Below are 22878 nucleotides of genomic sequence, written 5' to 3'. Positions count from 1 at the left end.
ATGAACCGCGAGGTCTTGACCTAAGCAGAAAGCAAGAGTTGGGCGCTCAACCGACCGAGCCACCCAGGCGCCCCAAGAGATAGGTGTCCTTACTCATGATGACTCTGGGCCACCAGGCCGATCAGACGCGCCTTGGCAGTTCTGTTGGTGCTGCCCAGAAAGTTGGATCCCTTGGCTCCTCACACCATGGCCCAGCCAGAAACATACGGCAAGAAACACCTGTCCCCCCCTTCATATCTGGGCCTGGTGCTGGCCCTGTCCCTTCGGCACTTAGAGCTGGTGCAGGGCATACAGGCAGAGTGCTAGCAGAACAAGGCCCCTAGGCATGTCTTATTTTATCTTAAAAGTGGCTTCCAGCATTTAAAGTCAGGCAACTTCACATCCAAGCCTAGATTTCTGGCTTCTTGAGAAAACAAGATTCCAGGATCACTTGGCACCGATTGCCTGTAGTGGTCACTGCTGCCCTCTTTGGACGGGCATGAGCACTGCAGCCCACCGCTCTGTCTACCACTCTCTAAGGACTGACCCTCATTCCATTTAGCTCCGGCTCCCCATAGTCCCCTGCAGCATCTGTGAGGGACAGTCATCAGATAATCCTCCAACTGGGTGATCGCGTCTGTGATAGGGAGTGCAGAAGAAACGTACAGACAGCTCTGGAACCAGAAAAGGCCTCCTGACCTCCTGGCCTGATGTGGTTCGGCTCCCTCCTCTTGGAGGGAGGGGAGCCTCCTATTGGCCCTGGTTTATATGCGTCACGCAACCCTGTCCTCTGAGGCAAAGAAACTTCAGACTCCGTGATACTCCGGAGCCCAACCAGCCAGGTGAGGAGTGAGTCACGAGGGCCCCTTTCCCAGGGTTCCAGCAAAAGTCCTTCAGGGGACCCTCAGCAGGCTAACCTGGGCCATGTGTTCTACCCAGAACCACTCACTGTGGCCAAGGAGAAGGATCAGCCCAGACCACATGGGATGAGACTAGAGAAGACATCCTTCCCCAAAGGAACAAGTCTCTGGAAGAAGAGGACTTGGATGCTGGCCAAGTGCACACAGCAGATACCAGTCGGTATGTGCATCTTTAGGTACAATCTCTGTAATTACTTACCCCACCAGGCCAGCGCCCATGCCCCTCACCTTCACAGCCCCCGCCCCCCCACCCCCACCCTAGGGCATGGCCTTCTGTCTTACACAAAAGCTTACGTAATTAAACTACAGTGGTTGACATGATCTCTGCTAGGAAAGACCCTGACAGGTGGGTGTTCTCAATGCCTTGTGTCTGTTCATTTTCTATCTCTGAAAGCTCCCTGAGAGCAAGCCCGGCTTCTCATTCGTTGGTGTCATCCATAGTCTGCCACAGCGCTAGGCACCTGGGTGCCTGATAACTCTCTCTCAACATCTTCGAGGACATCACGGAGAGAACTGCAGACTTCTCCTATGGCGCCGGGTTTCAATTGAGGTTCCTTCCATCTCTCAGTAGCTGTGCCTTGGTCAAAGTATTAGTCAGGGTTCAAGTGGGGAGAAGGCCACTAAGGGGCATGGAATAAGGGTTTTACTATCGGAGTTTGGCCTTATCCAGTGGGGGCGAAGGAAGGTCTGGATGGGGCAGGGAGGATCGGAAGGCTCGAGGGCCAGTCGATCGGGAAGCTGAATGGGACTGGGAAGGGGAGCTGATGCCTCCATGCGTCTGCTGTGAGGGTGAAGGGAGAAGAGCTGGACACAGAGCGCAAAAGAGTAAAGGCCCGTGGGGACCACTGTCAACTCTGTGTCTCACTTGCCACCACAGCCAACGCAGTCACACATCTCAGAGAGTGTAGCCACCGCTCCCCTCCACCTCCGGACTTTTGTGCACACGCCTCTTTTGGCCAGCTCACACCTGGCACCATGCAGGGAGGGGGATTCTGGACAACAGGGTTCCGGTCTCACCACGTCAACACGGTACCACACAGTCAGGTACTGGACCCCCTCCGGGCCACTGTTTCCTCATCAGTGAAATGGGGACCCAACAGGCACACAGTTATTACTTATTACAGTCCTCATTTATATAACAATTCTGATTGATTGCTATTTAGCAGCCTTTGCCAGAATATTTGTTACTTATGGGACCTTTGGCCCTTCCCTCTTACCATGGTAATGCCTTTAAGAATTTCCATCCCGGGGCGCCTGGGTGGCACAGTCGGTTAAGCATCCGACTTCAGCCAGGTCACGATCTCACGGTCCGTGGGTTCGAGCCCCGCGTCAGGCTCTGGGCTGATGGCTCAGAGCCTGGAGCCTGTTTCCGATTCTGTGTCTCCCTCTCTCTCTGCCCCTCTCCCGTTTATGCTCTGTCTCTCTCTGTCCCCCCCCAAAAAATAAATAAACGTTGAAAAAAAAATTAAAAAAAAAAAAAAAAAAGAATTTCCATCCCTACTAAGTCAGAGAGAGAAAGACAAACACGATCTGTATGATCTCACTTACACGTGGAATCTACAAATGGAGAACTCATAGAAACAAAAGGTAGACTGATGTTTATGACGACCTGGGAGGTGGGGGAAATGGGGAGAAGTCGGTCAAAGGGCACAAACTGCCAGTCATAAGATGAGTTAAGTTCGGGGCGTCTAATGTGCAGCACAGTGACGATAGTTAATAATCCTGGATTGTAGACCTGAAAGTCGTTATGAGTAAATCTTAAATGTGCTCACCATAACAGCAACCTGGTAATTATGTGAGGTGAGGGATGTATTAACTGATACTGTGGTCAACACTGCAATATACGCACGTATCGAACCATCACCTCGAACAGCTTAAACTTGCACCATCGTTACGTGTCCGTTATATCTCAGTAAATCTGAGAATTGTCATTTTCAAAGCCACGGCAGTGGCGTCTGTGGGCAACCGTGTCTCCATTCAAGTCTCACATTTTAAACATTAATTACGGTCCCTCAAGTGGCTTCACATCTGCCGTGCTCTGGCCTCTGGCAGAACCAGGTTCTTCTGTTCCACAGGCCCGTCTGGAGACCATTCCCATTTCTGCCTCCAGCTTGATTCTGGAGAATCAGCCGGGTAGCATGAGGTTCTCACCTTTCAGGCCTAGTCGCCACTCGCAGCCTGGGGACAGCCTCCCCTTCCCTGGGGAGCCCTGACTCCACAGCTCCTAGCTACAATGTGCCTCCCCAAAGGATAGAATCAAGTGAACGCCTGGCCAGGAAACAACAGCTATCCTGTGACTTCAGAAAGCATCCTTCTCTGGAAATTGCAGAGCTGGCCCTTTAAGGCCCCTGGACTGTCTGCTGGGGTGGGGTGGGAGGTGCAGGGAAGAGGAAGGGAGAGTGGTTAAGGGAGGGAGAGAGAAAGACAGAGAGAGAAAGACAGAGAGAGAGATCCGTTGTGATACCATGGCAACGCTGAATACTCCAAAATGGATGCAAGTTGAAGAATAATATTCAGGGAAACAGAAGGACAACTTCCCCTGGGCTGCTCACAGGCCCCTGAAGGCTGTTTCAGATGCAAACTGGGCTGGGTGGGTTGAGACCCGGAGGAAGGGACCCACTTCCTCAGAGATGGGGAAACTGAGGCTAGGAGAGGGGTAGGGGGCCAGTCTAAAGACACCTAGTTGGTGAGCTGCAGCTCCAGCACACGGGCCAATGGTTCATTTGTTCTTTTAGGCAACAGATACTTATTGAATGCTTACAATGTGCCAGGCGCTCTTCGAGGTGCTGGAGGTACGGCGTGGAATGAACGAAGGGTCAACAGGAAGTAGAGTGAATTGGGAAACCTTATCCCTTTGCCCAACTTCGTGCAAGCACATGTGGTACACTTCTTGATCTTCGCAGACGAAACCCAAGCAGCTACGTTCTCACAGCACTGGTGGGGAAACTGAGGCTCAAGGAGGCTGAGGCACTTGCCAGGGCCATACACTCAGTCTGCTTGAACTCGGGGACCAGGAGGGGCCTTTACCTCTTTTCTCCAAGAGGTGATGATCCGTAACCAAGTGGCCACGGAGCTCGGCTGATCCCAACTCATCCCAACTTCATCCCAATTTCATGACTTTCAGTACATACAAAAAGGTGGTAAGAGTGGGCTGCCTGTGGGGAGAAGACCGGGCATACGAGAATCAGGGTGAGAAAGGGGACTTTTCAATTGTTAACGTAGGAATTCTTTTAAAAATTTGCTGAGTAAAACTATAAGTAACCATAAATGTATAAATAATCACAAAATACCCGGGTCTACTATGTTCACCAACTGTACGATCTTGAACAAGTCGCCCGCTTCTCTGAGCCCCGGTCAGGCACCGCTATAAAACTGGTGGGTTGCCGTAAATGGTAAAGAAGTTCATGGATGTGAAATGTACCCAGGCGGCAGCACGAGGCACCATGAGACAGAGAGAAGCACAGAAGGTTTTCACTTCTGTTGAAGGGCAGAAGAACACAGAGAAACAGAGGTCGTGAGCTTGAGGCTAGACAGAAGGCAGCATGGCTACCTGGCCTCTCTGAGTGAGGACCTCTAGGGCCACTGTAGGTCTGGCTTAGCCTCCCTGGGGATGCCTCACCTTCAGGTCCTGGACCCAGTGAGTGAGGTCAACCAATGAGATGCTTTCTGCCCGGGAGGGCGCCATGGGGCCGCCAGTATGCAGAGAGTATGACATCTCTCCAGACTGAACCAGGGACCCCGTACCTGCAAGGGACCAAGCTCCTGGTGGGATGAGAACCCATGGGTGTCTAGGCCTAAGAAAGCAGGAGGTGCCTTCCTTTCCACATGGCATTTCCCTGGCTGGCCTCCCTTGGGAGAGAGCAGCATTTCATAGGATGATGACAGCTCAGAGAAGCAAAAGCCAGTTAGGAGGTGGAAGATGGGCCAGGAGTCCCCAGTGAATTATCTTAACTATGAAAAAAAAAAAACAAAAAAAAAACAAAAACCAGCAACATTTTGAAGCCCTTTATGGAGCTTATAGTGAAAAAAATTTGCTTTTTTTCTGCTGGAACAAAGACAGTAGTTATGTTCTATATTCTAGCAAGTTCTTTCGAAAAAAAAATCAAAATCTGGGTTCTGTGGGTCAGATCTGGAATTCAAATGTCTTCTCCATTAGCGCCCCCACCCCCACCCGCCGCCTTCCTCCCAACTCAACAAGATGGAGATACTTGAATATGTTGTGCTTTTGAAATACTGAAGGATCTGGTGGTCTTGGGCCGACCCACACACCTGGCAGCAATAGGCAGGGCCCTCGTGGTAGCCATCTCTTTCAGATGGGCATGCGCCCTCCTGACTTCCACACTCTATGCCACCCCCTCCCTGTAAATCACAGCAGCCTACATCTCTCACACTCTGATGCTGGTATAGCCCCTGCCCTATGTCCACACACCTAGCTACCATGCCCGAGGCCTCAAAGAGACTCTAACCAAATCCAGTGCCTGGCTCCGAGATGCATTTCTGTGACTTTGTCAAATGGTTTGCCTTCCTATTACTGATTTCCATCAGTAATGGCTGGCCAAATCAGTTTCTTCTCTGAGCACATCCTGGCTGCAAGTCTGATGTTCTACTGTCTAAGGACTGTGTGATTTAAGGGAAGCTATTTTAATGCCTCTGAGCCTCTACTTCCATGGAACTGATTGAGAACAAAATATTATTATTATATTATTATTGTTATTATTAATGTTTCCCGATTTTGTAGGTTGACTGGGTGGTTCTTTTGCTTTAATGTGGTGCCAGCCAAGGCCCAGGGATGGCTTGAAGGCCTCGCTCATGTGACAGGCAGTTAGTTCTGACCGCCAGCTGGGAAGTCTGAGGAGCTGCTGGAAGGAATTCTGGTTCTTTCTGCTACCCCTTTCCACATGGCTGCTTGTGCTTCCTCACAGTGTGGCATGGAGGGGTGTTCCAAGAGGTGAAGACAGAAGCTACAGCTCTCTGAAGGCCCAGAAGTTAGCCAGCATCACCTCCCTCACATTCTAGTGAACGTAACAGGTGCCAGCCACAAGGACTCAAGAGGAGTGCAAATGGACTCTGCCTCTTGACGTGGACATACAAGGTCTCCTCCCAGAAAAGCATGGGAGGTAGGGAATATTTTTGCACCACTTTGGAAACACGGCGTCCGACAGGTGGATTTCACGGGGCCTCATACACCAAAGGCCTTCAACAATGTTAGTTCCACTCATTCACTCATCCATTCATTCACTGATTCATCCATCCACCCCCCCCGCCCCGCCCCCCACACATTCAGGAAGCACTTATTGTGTGCCAGCCTTAAACTAGACACTGGCGAGATGGAGTTGGTCCCACCCATCAAGGAAGTCATAATCCTGGATGGGAAACAGGCAGGTAGAGCAGTAATTACAGCACAATATGGCAACTGCTTTGCTAGAGGAATGCTTTAGGATTGGCAAGTGGCCCCACACTGGGCCAGTGGGAACCAGCCCGGGAGACTGGCTGGCTCTCCTGAGAGAAAGGTTCTTTTTCACAGGGCTGTTCGGTTTGCCGTCACGTGAAATCTGCCAGCGCCTATCCTGCCACGTATGGGAGGACTTGTGACAGGTGTGCCAACAACATTTCTTTTTTTGCTCAAGTAATTGTGGTTACAGTTGTCCCTCCCTTCCTATTAGAGTGAATCCCTTCAAATACTGTTCCTAAGGCACTCACAATATAATAGGAAGGACCCACAGGCAACAAAGAATTATGTTTTAGTGGTGTAAGGGATAAAACAGAGATGTGCATAGGATATTATGAAGGGAGGGACTGGGTTCATTTTTTTTTTTTTTTTATCTTGGAGGCAGGTTTTACCTAGTTCTAGAAGTTCTAGAATGTTCCCCGGAGGAAGCCCCCACCCATATACCTATCACAGGGCTGGGCAAATTAGCAGATGCCCTCTGTGGACCAGTGAAGAAACGGCAGAGTCTTAAGATAAAACTAGCAGAGATCAAGTTATCCCATTTTAAATCTGCCCCCTTCCTAACTTACTGAACTCAGGCATATGTCAAATTGGCTGCCCTGGTGTCTGTATGACAGAAACAGAATCTCCTTAGCTAAAGCAGCCTTTTAATAGACCTCCAGAGGTTAATGGGCCTGACAGATCTTTGACATTTATTGGATTTTACGAGCTAGTGGATCTGACTCAGAAAGCTGATCAGATATTCCAAATCGATGGCCCCTTTGGGGTACTGTCTTCACACAGAGCGAGCCATAATGAGGTGACCTTGGATGCCTGAGTCCAGAAAGAACAGAGAATGTCAGAATCGTAGGAATTCTAAACTGATCAAGGCCTACACGGTGCCCTCAGGGTCCCTCTGGCCCCGAGATGCTTTGCCCACAGATTCTGTAATTGCACACTCCTTCCAGTTCACCCTGCCTGGACAGCTACAAGCACCAGTATCCTTTTACAAGATTCCTTCCCTCACCCCACAAACATTTGTGAAAAGGCTTTGTTATAATGGCATTTAACAAATGGACATTCCCTGGGCCGCTGCTCTGCACCAGGCACAGTTCAGGCAGAGAAAACTGGATCCTCTCTTCTCTTACAGTGCTATGGGGAAGACTTCCAGAGACCCAAATCCTGTTAGTGCCCTGCGATGGGGCTGGCAGGGGGAACACAGAGAGAGCAGGCAGTAGGGAGGAAGGCAAGCTGACTGTGGAGGATTAGGGAAGCCTCCCAAGTACAGGGCCTTGTGTCTGGCTTTTGAAAGCCAAGTAGGAGCTCAGCAGGCTGGGGAGGAGAAAAAGGACACCCAGGTGGGGAATCGAGGTATATAACAAATACAAAAGTGCGGAGACACACAGATGCTGTCACTGGAGCATACAGAATCCAGCAAGGACGCATCACTTTTCTCAGCCTGGCAAAAAGAAAAACTTCAGGGCTGGGAAGAGCAGGAAAAAGATATGCTCATACGTTACTGGAAGGGATGAGAATTACTATGAAGCTTTTTGGAAATACTGGCAATGTCTGTTCAGATTTAAAATACACATGACCTCTGAGCCAGAAATTCTACCTTTGGGACTTAGGTCTCTATATATTAAAATAAAATTGAGTTTAAGTTTAAAGAAAATAAAATACAATTCTGTGCAATTTCCCAGTTGTGGTGAGTATGAGTCGTCGTTCCTGCCCAGAATCTCTTCTTTTGGAAACAGCACTCTGATTTCCTTTGGGGAACAGTTCTTCCCACTTGGGTCCATGTGGGTTTATGGTCATCTTGGAGCAGGCTTCTTTATTCTGGGGCTCATCTTAGTTATAGAAATGCCAGCCAAGCAGATACCCATTGGCTTGAGAGAAGGGGAAAGAAGGATTTACTTGGGGGGCCAATGGATGGCCCTCTCCAAATCCCGTGGCACAGAAGTACAGGGCAGAGATGGGCAAATTGGCCTACGATCTGTCGGTAACCGGTCACTTGTTTGGGCTGCTCATCTGGGGGAGAACTCTCCACCTCATGAGTCTACTTTTCCCATTACAAAAGTCCAAATTCACTTTCCAGTCAGTCTCCTTTGTACCCAGAGAGACAGCATGTAAACCTGGTTTCTCCTATCACACATGCCCTCTTAGGACACGAACGTGGCCACTACTGAGAAGCAGGGACTGCATGGAATCCATTCTGGCAAGGACGGCGGCCGTGAGGTGAATCGGGTTTCAGGCAGCATCATCCCCCCAATCCAGGGTCCAGCCCTGCTGGTGTTGGTGGTGCTGGTGGCAGTGTCCGTGCCCAACAGGGGAACAGTTGTGCCGTTTGGGAAGTTGCTCCTAGATGTGTGATCTCCAAGCCCGAGTGTCCGGCCTCTGAACAACTCTCAAGGCTACACAACAAACAATCTTTAAGAAATATTTTTCGGCTTCAACTGGCCAAGTTTGGTCCCTGTCTCCGAGTACGGACAGAGACGCAGAGCAGGCCACGAGCAAGATGATGCAAGAACTGAGGAGGTCCTCCAGGGCTCACCTCCCCCCATCTTGGACTGCAGCCCGACCCCTAGAGACTGACGAAGAACTTGAGTTCTGAGGAAGGGATGGGGCTGGAGAGAGTCTGAACATTCTGCTCGGTTGGGCAACGGAGGGCTTTGACGTTCATGGTGAAAAGCCAAGTGACCTCTTTTGTGCACCAGGCTGGGAAAAAAGTTATACCCATTCCCCTTCAATACTTTAATAACTACAGAGGTGAGATTCAGGCCACATGTGATTCGCTAAATGGCGGGTGGGGGAAGGAGGTGAAAATGTGGGACGATGGAGCCCATCCCACTAGGAAAAGGATAAACTGACCGATCACCTACTCCACTCACTGGTATTGGGGCTAAGTGAACCGGGCAAACAGGTTAAATCGAACACTACAGGTTCCTCATGAAGGGGAGGCCAGAGTGGTCCTGGGGTGCAAAGAGCTCCTGGCTCCCTCTGGCTGAAGCCCCTTCTGTGCCAGCACATGCCATCGAGTCAGGCTTCCACGAAGCCTCGGGCTTTAAAAACGCAGCCTGGTGAATTCCAGACATTCTGAGTGGCTGCATGGACTGCATGCCCCGTGCTTCAGCTAGGAAAGCACTCTGAAGGCTCTCCTGGAATTCAACTTATTTGTCCGTAGGTTGTTTTGAGATTTCCAGTGAAGAATTGGGGTCTTAATTCAGAGAGGCCAAGCGTATCCATTTAAAATGCCACTAAGCAAAATCTCAATAGTGATATGCCAAAAGAAATGCAGCCAGCCCACACAGGACTCCTGGGTTCTAAGTCTATAATCTGCACCCAACTTCTGAACTTCAGGTCCTCCTATGAGGCTGAGGTTGAAGGCCCTGGCTGGAGGAACTCAGTTGACGCACAACTCTATGAATAAACCACTAACCTGTATGCTTTAAAAAGGTGGAGTGTATACTATGTGAATCGTATCTCCATTAAGCTGTCATCACGCTGCACAAAAGGAGCATGGAGGGCCAGACTGGGTTTGGATCTCAGCCCTACTTAAGCACTAGCCAGCAGACTTGAAGCTAATGACTAAACCTGGCCGAGGTTGGTTCCTGAATCTCTAAAACAATCAAATGTGATCGGATCACAGTTATGTCATGGAACCAATATAAAGGGGACACGTCAGCTATGTGTGACATTGCCCGGCCCGTGGGTCACACTCAGTAAATGCGTATGGCTTACCAAGTCCCTGCTATGCACCGGCACTGGGGATACAGAGACAGATGACACTTTGCTCCTGCCTTCAAGGAAAAAAGTACCTTAGGGTGGAAGGCAGGCAGTGACATTATATCTGGTCCCTGTGACTCAGGGACCAGACCACGCAAGTGAGGAGAACCAGAGGGCTCAGGGAGGACATATGTCGCTCCTTAGACATACCTTCCCTGGCCTCCAATCCCCACAACCCAGTACTTCCTGCCTCATCGCCTTCCTTTTGTTCTCTCCGGGGCTCCGTCTGAATGTATTCTCATTCATTTACTTGCACGCTTCTTTGATGGAGACTGGCATCTCCATGAGAGTAGGGCCCTTGTCTGCCTTGGTCCCCAGTGACCAGAACAGTGTCTCGTTCTTATTAGACGCTCAGTAAATATTTGTGGAACAGAAGAAAGCGTCAGGAAGAGGCCTGGAGGGTAAGGAGGAATCAGCCAAGTGAAGAAGCCAGAAGGGTTGTTCCAGACTGAGAAAACAGCAGCCAGAGCCACTGAGACTGTAGACCGCATGGAATAAGGAGAAGGGATGAGTGGGAAGTGGCAGGAGAGAAAGATGGAGACACAGTGGGGCAGCCCCCAGACACGACTTGGCCCTCACTCTGGGGTGTGTGTGGGGGGGTCTCTAACCACTACCAAGACCCCCCCCCTCCGTTGGCTCCAGTCTGTGAAAACCTGCTCACATCCTGGTAGTCCTGCTGAGTGCAGCCTGTGCGTTTCTATAGTAACCGTCACCATGGCACCAGAGGCCAGGATCCAACTTCCGGCACCGGCACCGCTGAGGCCCTGAGCTCCTGTCCCCCTCCCCAGCAGCCTCTACCCCACAACACGGAAAGGAGACATGGCTGGGCACCACACTGGGGACATGCAAGGAGGGGTGTGGCCTGATGCAGGGGGACAGGATTAAGCATCAGGTATATGTCACAACAGACACACCAAGGGCAGACACAGACTGAACGTTTACTACCAGTTTTGGTTTCATTGCTTGGCTCAGGCAGGGGATGGGAGGTTGCATCTGAACACACAGCAAGCGCTGGAGCAGACAGGCCACTGTGTGGGTGGCAGGGTATGGCATGGAGCTCGGGGCTCCTTGCGGCTCCCAGACCTGTGGCCTCTCTGAGCCTCACTCTCCCATCTGCAAAGGGGAAGGATAAACCATGATACTATTCAGCCCACTGGAAGGATCAGAGAAACAAGCACAGTGCCTTGCACCCGGTAGGGGGCTTGACAAATATCCGGGGAGTGAGTCTGCACAAAGTATTAAAAAATGAATGTCCCCTCCGTCAGTCGACAAAACTATGAGTCCGCCTTCCCTTCTCTCTTCCCTTCCCTGGTCCACATTCTGTTCAGACCCACTTCTATTGCACGAGCTTCAGATCATCTGTTCTCTGCCATCTCCCATGCTGTTGGACAGGGGCGGGGTGAAGAGGGTGGGAATCACAGGCTTCTGAGTCACAGACCTGTGTTCTAATCCAGCTGCTCACTGGCTGGCTGGCCTTGTGACCCCAGGCAAGCTGAGTCACCTCCCCACCATCTGCTTTCATTGAGATCCCTTTAACTGCAAGACTCATGAGTCCAACCAGCCTGGCTTAAACCCAAAGGAGGGTTAAGGTTAGGGTCGCAGATTGCAAATAAAAATACAGGATGCCCAGGTCATGATCTCGCGGTTTGTGGGTTCGAGCCCCGTGTCAGGGTCTGTGCTGACAGCTCGAAGCCTGGAGCCTGCTTCAGATTCTGTGTCTCCCTCTCTGCCCAGTCCCCGCTCACACTCTGTCCCCCTGTCTCTCTCAAAAATAAATTTTAAAATTTCGTTAAAAGAAACACTTTAAAAAAATACAGGATGCCCAGTTAAATGTGAATTTCAGATAAACAAATAATTTTTGTGCTAGGTCTCAAATATTGCATGGGACACACTTATGTTAAAAAATACTTAGTTTATCAGAAACTCAAATTTTAAATTTCTTTTTAATGTTTATTTTTGACAGAGAGAGAGAGAGAGACAGAGAGACGCAGCATGAGTGGGGGAGGGGCAGAGAGAGAGGGAGACTCAGAATTTGAAGCAGGCTCCAGGCTCTGAGCTGTCAGCACAGAGCCGGACGCAGGGCCCAAACTCACGGACTCTGAGATCATGACCTGAGCCGAAGTCAGATGCTTAACTGGCTGAGCCACCCAGGCGCCCCGACAGAAACTCAAATTTTAATGGGCTAACCTGTTTCCTATCTGGCAGCCCTAATTGGGGTGGGTACCTACTAACTCATGAAACAAACTGGATCTGGGAGTTCAAGGAATACCAGGAGTATTCGCTCTCTCTCTCCCTCTCTCTCTCCCATTCCCATCTCTGGGCTTTGCTTTCTGCAGCCTCAAGGAGGCCCACTCCTTGTGGGGACAGAGAGAGCCGTCAGCTGTTCCCTGCTCCTTAGGACTGGTTATGCAGAGGACCCTCCCTCCCTTCCTCCCCCGTTCCTCTCTCCCTTCCATCCTGTGCCCACACTGGCCCCGTACCCCTGGTCTACCCCCTGTAGTTAGCTCTCTGCCACCCTAGACTGTCCCACCCATGAGGGCCAGCAGCTTTGGATCTGCCCCTCACCTCTCACGGCCTCCTTCAGCCTCCCTGGGCCCTGCAACAGCCTGGTCCTGGGCCCTGTGAGTCTTCACGCTTGCTTCTCCCCTCCCCGGGAGTGCCCTGCACTGACTTTGTCCTCCTTCGCCCACTGCTTCCGTGTACCCACAGTGGACCACCACAGTGGACACAGCAGCTCTTCCGAGGTTGCCTCTGACCTGGGCATCCAAAGCTGGCTCTCTGCATTTAAACCATTTTGGCTCTGGGCTTCAGTTTCCCAGTCTGTGAGGTGAGGGGACCGGACCAGCTGGCGGCCACAAACTCCAACAACACAAGTTTGGATCAGGATGTCAAATAAAAACCATGGCCCTATTTGGAGGGGGCAGGAGCAACTGAGCTCTGGCCCCTGGTCAGGTAGAAAAGCAGGCCCGATATTGCAATGCTTCTGATTTTCCCAAAGAACAAGGAATATCAGTATGAATGGAAAACTCTCAATTTTGAGCAGTGGTTCCCATTTGCGACCTCTGGACTAGACTGTCCAGCCCTGTGATCTAGGAAATACCTATATCTGGGAACTACATGCAGGAGATACCTGGGGGGTTATTTAAAATGCACTTTCTGGCTGTATCCAGGATCCTTGGAGCCAGCCCCCAGGAATCTGCATCTTAGCAAGCACCCTGAGGTGCTAAGCTTCTAGAATTACAAATCCTGGATTTCCCATTTTAATGGGGTCTCACCTTTCATTTGTATCCATTACAACGGGAGACAGGAGCCCCTTCCCTTTCACGTGGTCTCCCCAGACATGCCCCTCACCCCATTGCAACCCTGGAGCAGACCAGGTGGCAGAGCCAGAAGTTTATGGAGCAGGAGCTCCCTGCCACCTGCCCGTCACTGCACCAGCTCCACTGGTATAACGTGGAGGCCGCAATCACGATGAGAAACCCGAGGCTACCAAAGGGGTGGTCACTTGCCCAAGGTCACAAGGCCATCAGTGGAGGAGCTGGAGGTTCAAATCCCAGTCTGCGCATCAGATCACTGTGGAGAGCCTTCTGCCAGGCCAAACTCTCTCTCCCCAGGTGGAAGACAGACAGAAGGTCATTGTCATGTTGAAAGAAGACTGTTGGTTCTCGGTCCTCTTTCCTACCAATCAGCGGCTAACACAATCAGCGGCTAACACAATCGGCACTGAAGGCTGATCACTTATGATGGGGAGCAGGGTACAACAGGGTCACAAGGAGGGGAGGAGGAGTGCGAGTGGCTTTGATGAGAGTAGATGGCTCCTGGGGACAAAAGAGGAGCTGTCGCAGCTATCAGCTCTAATGGACTTCTCACAGAAACAGGGATGGCGGCTGCCCGCTTCTGTCCTTCACCACCCAGCCCTCACACCCTCCCCCCATCAGGTTTAGCTAAAGCTAACTAAGTATGATCATTGTAAAGTTTTAAATCACAGGCCCAAGCAACTGGCAGCTGGGGGCCCCATGGCACTTTGCTGCAGTTTCCATCTTTGGCAACATTGGCCTGGATCAGTGCGCATGCTTATCATCTGGCCACAGTTTGGTGACGTGCAGACTCAGAGTGAACATCTGAGTATCTGCTGTGTGCTCTGTGTTGTGCTATGTACAAACGACTGGAATTTAGTCTGTACCTGCTCTAATGGAATAGAAAAGCCTTATTGCCCCTGAGGTGCTATGGGAACAGAGCAGGGAGATTCCTCGCCCGGGAGGAATTGGGGTGGGGGGTGGGGAACTCTGTGAAGGAAGAGGCTCTGAAGCAAGGATGGGAAAGTGTGCTCAATCGGAGCCACATAGAAGATGAGAAGGCAGGGGGCATTCTCTGTGGCATAAACTGTGTGCAGAGGAAGGCAGGCGGGTCCCAGCCCTGCCAATTCTGCCTCCCGAACGCTTCCTGTCTGGTCCCTTAAACCCAGTGCATCTCAATCCAGTCATTTGTGTAACCCCCGCCCCCCTGCATAGTTATTTCACATTTTTCTTTAAGTTGGTTTACTCATTTTTATAAAACTTACGTTACGAAGAATCTTTCTGTCACAACAGTAATTAAAAAACAGATTTTGCTTATAAATAGATGGTCACTAGAAAAGTGAGAACACTGAAAGCAAGATAATGCTACTGAAATCCAGCCAGGTTCTGCCCCCCCCCCCCAGGGTTGGGGGGAGGGGCGTTGCTGAGTCTGCAGCCTACTCTCTCGTCATTAAAAAAGAGAAAACAGCAAATGTTAAGAGAGGCATTAGGGACACCCCAGCAGCAGCCTGAGACTTCCTCCTTGAGATAATCAAGGGTGAGACAGGACAGAAACGAGATCCTTGCTTTAAGCTTTATGCGTCCCCCACTAAAGAGACCCCAGGTACCAGTGTCCATACTCTTCGAGAAACCCTTGTCCCAGACAAACCGGAGCCAGCCCCAAACCACATGTGTGCCTCCGCGGTCTCCTGTAGATTGCTGGTTTGCAACTGTGCTCTTGGGAGATGGCAGATGCCATGGCTGTACCTAGAGACTGTCATGGTGGGAGAGCACTTTGCATGACAGCAACCACCACACCCCCACAATAGCAACAACCCTCATCATAGACAACACTTCTCCAATTCTTACTGAATACCAGGCCCTTTGCTAATAAGCATTTAAACACATGGTTATTTAATCCTCACAAAAGTATCCACGAGGGTGCCATTATCATTCCCATTTTACAGGATGACAAAACTGAGGCACAGGAAGGTTCAACACCTGCCCAAGAGCAATGTTACCCTCTTTATGTATTGGATTCCCATACACAATCTCACCGTTTTATTCATCCTTTCATCCAGTCTTTCAGCAGACAGACATCAAGTACCGTCTATGTTTCCTTTCCTTTTATTTGGAGCAATACTCTCTCTGTTTTAAAACGAAACGTGCTGTTTCCAGCTCTGCCCGCGCCTTGACTTGCATCCTTCACTCCCGGCATCTTCGGACGGTCTCCTGTTGCCTGTGCGGACTGTGCTGCGATGCACTGCTCAGGTCACCCATCAGGACCTGGAGACCTGTTCCTCTGCTTCCAGGTTGCTGGTGGCTCTCGCTGAGTCCGTCTCCGGGAACTGCACTAGACTCAGGGGGACTGTGTGGCTTTCTGTTCTGCTCCCCCCACCCTGGTTGGGGTGGGGCACAGCTGGCAACTAGGGACAGACCATTACGGGGGAACAAAGCAGAGACCCCTTGCATCACTCCAGGGCCACTGTTGGGGCTGCCCCTGCTCCGAGCTCCCCGCGGGTCGGCTGAGGCCTCTGTTGCAGCTGCACCGCAGACCAACTTCCCCTGCCAGGCCTGCCACTCACGCCCCCTCACAGGTGGGTCCCCAGCCTGATCCCAAAAATGCCTGGGAGACTCCACCTAAGAGACTGTACAAAGGCATCTGTCCCCATCGAAAGCTATAACCCAGCCCCGGTCTTCCTGGTGGTCCCTCCACAACTGAGACCCAAGCAAAAGGAGCCCCAGCGCATTGGCACTAAAGGCCCAGGGACACCTCAACCTCCACAAGCCCTGAAAGTCATGGAGGCGGTTGGTCTCTTTATTTACGTTTTCACACATTAGCTAATTAGATTTGTTCCCAGGCCCCATTACTGGTTCCTCACGTGTATCATAGCCTCAGCTCTAATGACAGGCAGCCACACAGGCGGGCCTGGGAAGATGCTCTCTTTCAGGCCCGCAGGGATCAGCCAGGGCAGGAGAGAGAGGAAGGAGGGGGGAGACTGGATTACAGGGTGTCAGGGAAGGGTCACTGCTCCCCTACCTTTTTCCACCTTTGAGCAAGGAGAGAGCAATCAGCATTTCCCCTCCTTAAGGAGGCATCTTGCCAAGGCAGCCAGAAGGCCTGAGTGGTAAGTGGCCCACCTTTGCTCTATTCTTAAATGGCCTGTTAAAAATAGCCTACATCTGCCCCAGGGTTGACCCCTAACATTTCTTAAATTTCATTGCAAATTACTGTCTCGGCAATTCCGCAGGCTTCCCACTGTAAGCCCAAGCCCAGCAATAAAGGCAGAAAAGAAACGGAATTAGAACCTGCAGCCCACACTGGTGATTTTGGGATGTGGTGTGAGGAGGGCTCACCAGTAATCTCACTTAGCATAAAGCAGGCGGTGGGACTCAGTCTGAAGGAGCTCCAAGGTCACCGCGTCCAGCCCCGCTTTGCATCACAGGAGCAAGGACCAGGCCGTCCAGACACCGTCCTTCGAAGAACAGAGAAACATCGCAACCAGGCAGCCTGGCCTGTCATCGCCTTCAAAGGCCTGGCCACCACATCTAGTTAGTGAGTACCCACTATGTGCCGGGCCACGAGTCAGCGGTTCGCAACATCCGTGGTCTTCAGATGTCTCTACGTGCTTAAAAATTATTGAGGAGAGGCCCCAGAGTGCTTTGGCTGCTGTTTGTCATATAAGATACGAAAACTGAAGAACTGTACAAATATGCATGAATTTATTCATTTCAAAACAACCCATTACACGGGAACATGTCACATATGTTTTGAAATCAAAACGTGTCTATATTTTACAAAGTAAACTCTATCGTGCATGCCTGGGTGGTTCCGTCCGTTAAGAGTCCGACTCTTGATTTAGGCTCAGGTCATGATCTCACAGTTCGTGAGTGCGAGCCCTGCACGGGGCTCTGTGACAGCACTGGAGCCTGCCTGGGATTGTCTCTGCTCCTCCCCCACTTGCTTTCTTTCACTCTCAAAATACATAAGTATAAACTTAAAAAAGTTATAAAAAAATAAACTCTACCTTACAGAACAAAGATGATTGGTGAGAAGAGGGACATTGTTTTACATATCTTCAAATCCCTTTAATGTCCAGCTTAATGGAAGACAGCTGGATTCTGAGATCAGCTTCTGCTTTCGGTCTGGGGCAATAGCTTGTTCTGGTTAAAAGGTATAGAGAAAATCTGGCCTCACACAGATACATGGTTGGAAAAGGGAGAAGCAGTTTAACAGCCTTTTCGGATAATGATGGGTGTTCTTTGGTACTATGGTCACACTTGACAAGTTTTGGTTAAGCGTAGCTGCAACGTAAAATCCGAAACTGTGCTGCCGAACTGTTCTACTCTGCCCCATTAAAATCCACTGGTCTGTCTCCCACTTTGAAGGGATCTCTTACCCAGGCAAGATTTCCTAACATCTTGATTGTTCATTGGGAAACAACTGCTTCACAGACTCCTGCAGGTTTTCCAAACACTGACACGTTTCATTGTACAGTATCACGAATTCAAAGTCACCAGTATCGCTGCAGTTCTCCTCCAAGACGTTTGATGAGAAGGCGTCAAGTTCAGAATGGCAGATAAAGTTTTCCAAACTTCTGCTTTTCACTTAGCTCGAACTTTATCGCCGGTAACAAATACCGCCAGTTGCGTTCCCTAAAATGACAGGCTCGCTTAAGTCATTTCTGAGAGAACATCTGCAAAATGCCCAAATCTGAAAAAGCATGGCGCTCGTTGGTTGTTCTTTCAAGCAAAAAGCATGTGTCGTGAAAAAGCAACGAGTGATTCAGCTCACAATTCGACCACATGTGAGCTTTTCCTCCACGCTACCCGCAACGATGGTGCTTTTGTATGCAGCCAAGATGCTTTATCCGTCCTTCCCGCTTTTCTTTATACAGATCATTAAAAAGACAAGGGTCGATGGGGCGCCTGGGCGGCTCAGTCAGTTAACTGTCCAACCCCTGATTTCGGCTCAGGTCATGATATCACAGCTTTGTGGGATTGAGCCCCGTGTCAGGCTCTGTCCTGACAGCAGAGACCCTGCTTGGGATTCTCTCTCTCCCCCCACCCCTCCCCTGCTCACATTCTCTCTCTCAAAATAAACAAATGAACAACAAAAAAAAGGCAAGGGTCGAGGTTTCATAAAGTTAACCATTTCATTGCCTCATTAGGGACATCCTTGGTGTCCTTACACACGTGCCAGTCTCATGTGTTTTAATGCAACTGGGTGACGGTCACAGATATGGCCATTCCTTGTACATTTTGATATGCCACATCCTTGATTCAAACCAACGTCAGTTTTACCCACCACCGCTACCAATGTTAATAGAATGAAAAATGCAAATGACGTCCTAGAGTTATGGAAAGTTTTGACCTCAAGGACCCCCTGAAAGAGTTTCGTGGGCTCCCAGGTGTCTCCAGACTGCACCTGGAGAACTGCTAAGCTAGGAGAGTGCAGTTGTTACTGCACCTCCAGAAACTTCCAAGCTGTCAAGAAGATAGAGCATAAACAGACACAATTACCATACGATGTGGTGAGGGCCAGGATGGAGGCATGGCAAAGAGAGCAATTGGTCTTGCACTCTGGAAACTGGCAAAGCTTTCACAGTGCAGGGAACTTTTGAAATGGGTCTTGAGGGTTAAGTAGGAGCTCACCCAGAGAGAGAAGGTGGATCTCTGTATTCCCACTTTCAGAAGGATGGGTCCTGGGCAGGCAAGGCCTTGGGAAACAGGTACAAAGGAAGAAAATAAACAGGAGAGTTCACATTATTAATAAAAATAACATTGGTCACCATCATGGAACACCTCCTCACGCTTTACCTACATTATCTACATTTATTTTTTTTTTTAATTTTTTTTTAACCTTTATTTATTTTTGAGACAGAGAGAGACAGAGCATGAATGGGGGAGCGTCAGAGAGAGGGAGACACAGAATCTGAAACAGGCTCCAGGCTCTGAGCTGTCAGCACAGAGCCCGACGCGGGGCTCGAACTCACGGACTGCGAGATCACGACCTGAGCCGAAGTTGGACGCTTAACCGACTGAGCCACCCAGGCGCCCCCACATTATCTACATTTAATTCTCTCCCCAAAGCTATGAAATGCATGTGATTCTCTCTTTGTTTAAAGAAGGTGGGTAAGTTCTCAAGGACACAGAGCAAATTCGTAAGGGAAATCAAGATTAAAAAGCAGGACTGCCTGCATTAACATATGTCAAATGCTCAGAAGTGCCTGGCACATAGTAAGCACTCAATGTGTTTGAGCTGCTTTTGTTCTTACTGGTGTCCTCAGCGTATTCCTGCCTGGTCTCAGCTGCACAGCCCACCTTCTCATAGTAAGGGCAGGCTCTGTTAACACCACGTATTTTAAGCAGGTCTAGAAGCATGAAAATACGTCGCAGCAAGAGCACTTTTCCTGCAAGCAGTTCTATTCCTGAAGGCTGATTCACTTGGGTCCCTCTGTTCCGTGTCTCATGCCTGCCAAACCTGCGTGGACCCGAGCGGTGTAAAGATAATAAAAGCAGGCCCTGAGGCCGAGTCCCAGGGAAGGCCCAGGGCACTCAGGGCCCTGATTTAAAATGCGCTGGGGTTGGCCTCATCTCAGCTGAGTCTCCTTCCCTTTTCAGTTCTGCCCGTTCACCCTCTGCGGGCTCCTGGGATGAGGCAACCATTCAATCCTGCTGTGCACCTGAAAACAGGAAGATATTCGGTGCATTCACCTTTGACCTATTTCTGCTGCTGTCATTCTAACAAGCAGGTGAGGAGAGCCCCCTGTCCCTGGGCTCTGCCCTGCCTGAAGCAGGCTGGCAGGCTGTTGTCCATATGCTGGCTTTGTCTGTTAGGTTACCAGACAAAGCGCCCCAGAATGCCAACTGCCCCGGGTTTGGTTACTCTGTTCTTGACGCATGATGAGCCCTCGGCATCATGTGAATCCTGAGGATGGGATGTTGTGTGTGAGCTCCCAAGGGCAACTCAAGAACATCGGTCGTGCTGGCGCTCCCAGGCCCTATTTATTTCCAAATGATCCCGGCCCCCAGGAACCCCTACTAGAAATGGAGCGCGTATCTGTGTAAAGGCTTTGTAGAGACGATCCATCATTTGCAACGTATTTCATCATCTTTCTAAGGCTGGTACAAATGTTCTGCCCGAAGCCACCACGGGGTTCAGTTTCTGTGGCCTGGGCTCAGCCACGATGGTGATGCTGTAGCACTTTCTACACGTCAACCTCTGGGTGCACCACTTCGCGTACATTGTCCAGTTTCGTCCTGAGCACAGCTCCTGGGAAGACTCCAGATACGTCACTCTCCTAGAATCAGGAACCAGGACCAAGGCCAGTGTGATCAGATTCCCCAGTGTGAGTGCTTTCACTCTTCCATCCCCCTGGCTGGTCCTCTTTGCCATCAGGCTTGGCTGAAATAAACTGGGACAAAGCTGGAACCAGTATTTTTGGGGGTGTCTCTACCTGCATCAGACCTTTTACCCATGCATTATCTCATTTCATCCAGAAAATAGCCCTGAGGTACAGGAGATGATGTAGAGGCCCAACCTGCCGATCAGCTCGCCCGCGGCCACGCGTCTCAAGCAGAGCCGGATCCAGACCCAGGTCAGCGTGAACTCCAAGTCTGCGGCCAGTGTGTCACACACGTTGTTGTTTCCACTGCACTAGGACATCTGGGTCTTCTGGGAGCACCGAGGGAAACATCTGTGCAGTGAGCACGAGTGGCAGGGCTGGTTACTTCCAGTGAGAGGGAAGCAGGGAGGAAAGGTCTGAAGCCAAAAAGACTTGGGGGTAGGGGACTGCCATGGCGGGGAGAAGGGCGAGGAAATAAGAAGGCAAGTCCCCACGGTGCAGGAACAAGGAATCTGGGCAGAGCGTGCTCGTCCCATTGTCAGAATCAGGAGTGTCCACCCCTCCAATTCCTTCCAGATCATTCCAAACATCAGGGCTCGGTTTAAGCAGCACACGATCAATGGCGCCTTCCTCCAGCCCACGCTCAACCCGATGTCAGCTGGCATCTGCAGTCTGAGCCTCTCTCTCTGGATGTGAATTGCGTACAGTCACATACTGCGGTCTGTCTCAAGTGTCTCCAGATAGAAAGTTCCCATCGCACAGGAGGCACCCACTGAGGTGGGAAGTTGCTAACAGGGAGGACGCTGTCCTTTTTATTCTTCTCTTATTCTTCACAGGACCCAGAAGACTGGCAAAAACAGACATATGCTCAAATCAATGCATGTGGTGTGGAACTGATCCCATTTTATAGAGCAAAACAGAGGAACTCCTATAAATTAAGTCCACAGTTCCAGGGTTATCTGATTTTTCTCTAACGATAAATCTCCTGATCACTACAACACTTCAAATTAAAGGCAAGTAAGTGTGGATTGATTTAAGAAGGAAGAGGAGGAGGAGAAGGAGAGAGAAAGAAAGGGGTAGGAAAGAGGAGGTGGGAGGAAGGGAAAAAAGATGAAGGGGAGGAGAGAAAGGGGAGAGATGAGGAGGGGGAGCAGGAAAAGCAGGGGATGGAAAAAATGGGAGGAAATAATGAGAGGGAGGATGAGGAGGATGGGGAAGAGCTGAGGAGAGGAAGGAGGAGGGGGAGGGGAGGAGGGGGAGGATGGGAGGACGGAGAGGAGGGGAGGAGGGGGATGATGGGAGGAGGGGGAGGAGGGCAGGAGGGGGAGGAGGGGAGGAGGGGAGGAGGGGGAGGAAGGGAGGAGGGGGAGGAAGGGAGGAGGGGGAAGACAGGAGGGGGAGGAGGGGGAGGAGGTAGAGGGGAGGAGAAGGAGGATGGGTTAGAGCTGAGGAGAGGAAGCAGGAGGGGGAGGGAAGGAGGGGAGGATGGGAGGAGGGGGAAGACAGAAGGGGGAGGAGGGGGAGGAGGTAGAGGGGAGGAGGAGGAGGATGGGTTAGAGCTGAGAAGAGGAAGGAGGAGGGGGAGGAGGGGGAGGGGGAAGAGGGGAGGAGGATGGGGAAGAGCTGAGGAGAGGAAGGAGGAGGGGGTGGAGGGGAGGAGGGGGTGGAGGGGAGGAGGGGTGAAGGGGAGGAGGAGGATGATGGGGAAGAGCTGAGGAGAGGAAGGAGGAAGGAGGAGGGGGAGGGGAGGAGGGGAGGAGGAGGATGGGGAAGAGCCGAGGAGAGGAAGGTGGAGGGGGAAGGGAGGAGGGGGAGGAGGTGAGGAGGATGGGGAAGAGCTGAGGAGAGGAAGGTGGAGGGGGAAGGGAGGAGGGGGAGGAGGTGAGGAGGATGGGGAAGAGCTGAGGAGAGAGAGGTGGAGGGGGAGGGGAGAAGGGGAGGAGGGGAGGAGGAGGAGGATGGGGAAGAGCTGAAGAGAGGAAAGAGGAGGGGGAGGGGATGAGGAGGAGGAAGGGGAGGAGAAGGAGGACAGGGAAGATGTGAAGAGGGGAAGGAGGAGGTGGGGGCAGAGGGGGAGGGAGGAGGAGGAGGTTCTGCTCTGGAATGGGACATAGAGCTTAAAACTGAAATGGGTACAAAATCAG

The 22878-nt window shown here is 51.0% G+C and overlaps 1 long non-coding RNA gene across 8 annotated transcripts in view; it reads right to left on the bottom strand.

Moving 5' to 3' along the window:
• The window catches only part of LOC147584200 (uncharacterized), a 315495-nt gene that overhangs the window by 9496 nt on the left and 283121 nt on the right, over positions 1 to 22878 (bottom strand). For 6 of the 8 annotated variants that reach the window (XR_015255254.1, XR_015255273.1, XR_015255222.1 and 3 more), the window contains one exon: positions 17087 to 21581. This is a non-coding gene — a long non-coding RNA (uncharacterized LOC147584200). Of the gene's footprint in view, positions 1 to 17086; positions 21582 to 22878 lie in introns of those variants that run through there. The other 2 variants (XR_015255215.1, XR_015255261.1) reach the window with 2 other exon arrangements.

This window comes from Puma concolor, chromosome A1, assembly GCF_028749965.1.
Source record: "Puma concolor isolate L17-30 chromosome A1, mPumCon1.1.hap2, whole genome shotgun sequence".
Classification (NCBI taxonomy): Eukaryota; Metazoa; Chordata; class Mammalia; order Carnivora; family Felidae; genus Puma; species Puma concolor.
This window is presented reverse-complemented; position numbering and strand designations above follow the sequence as displayed.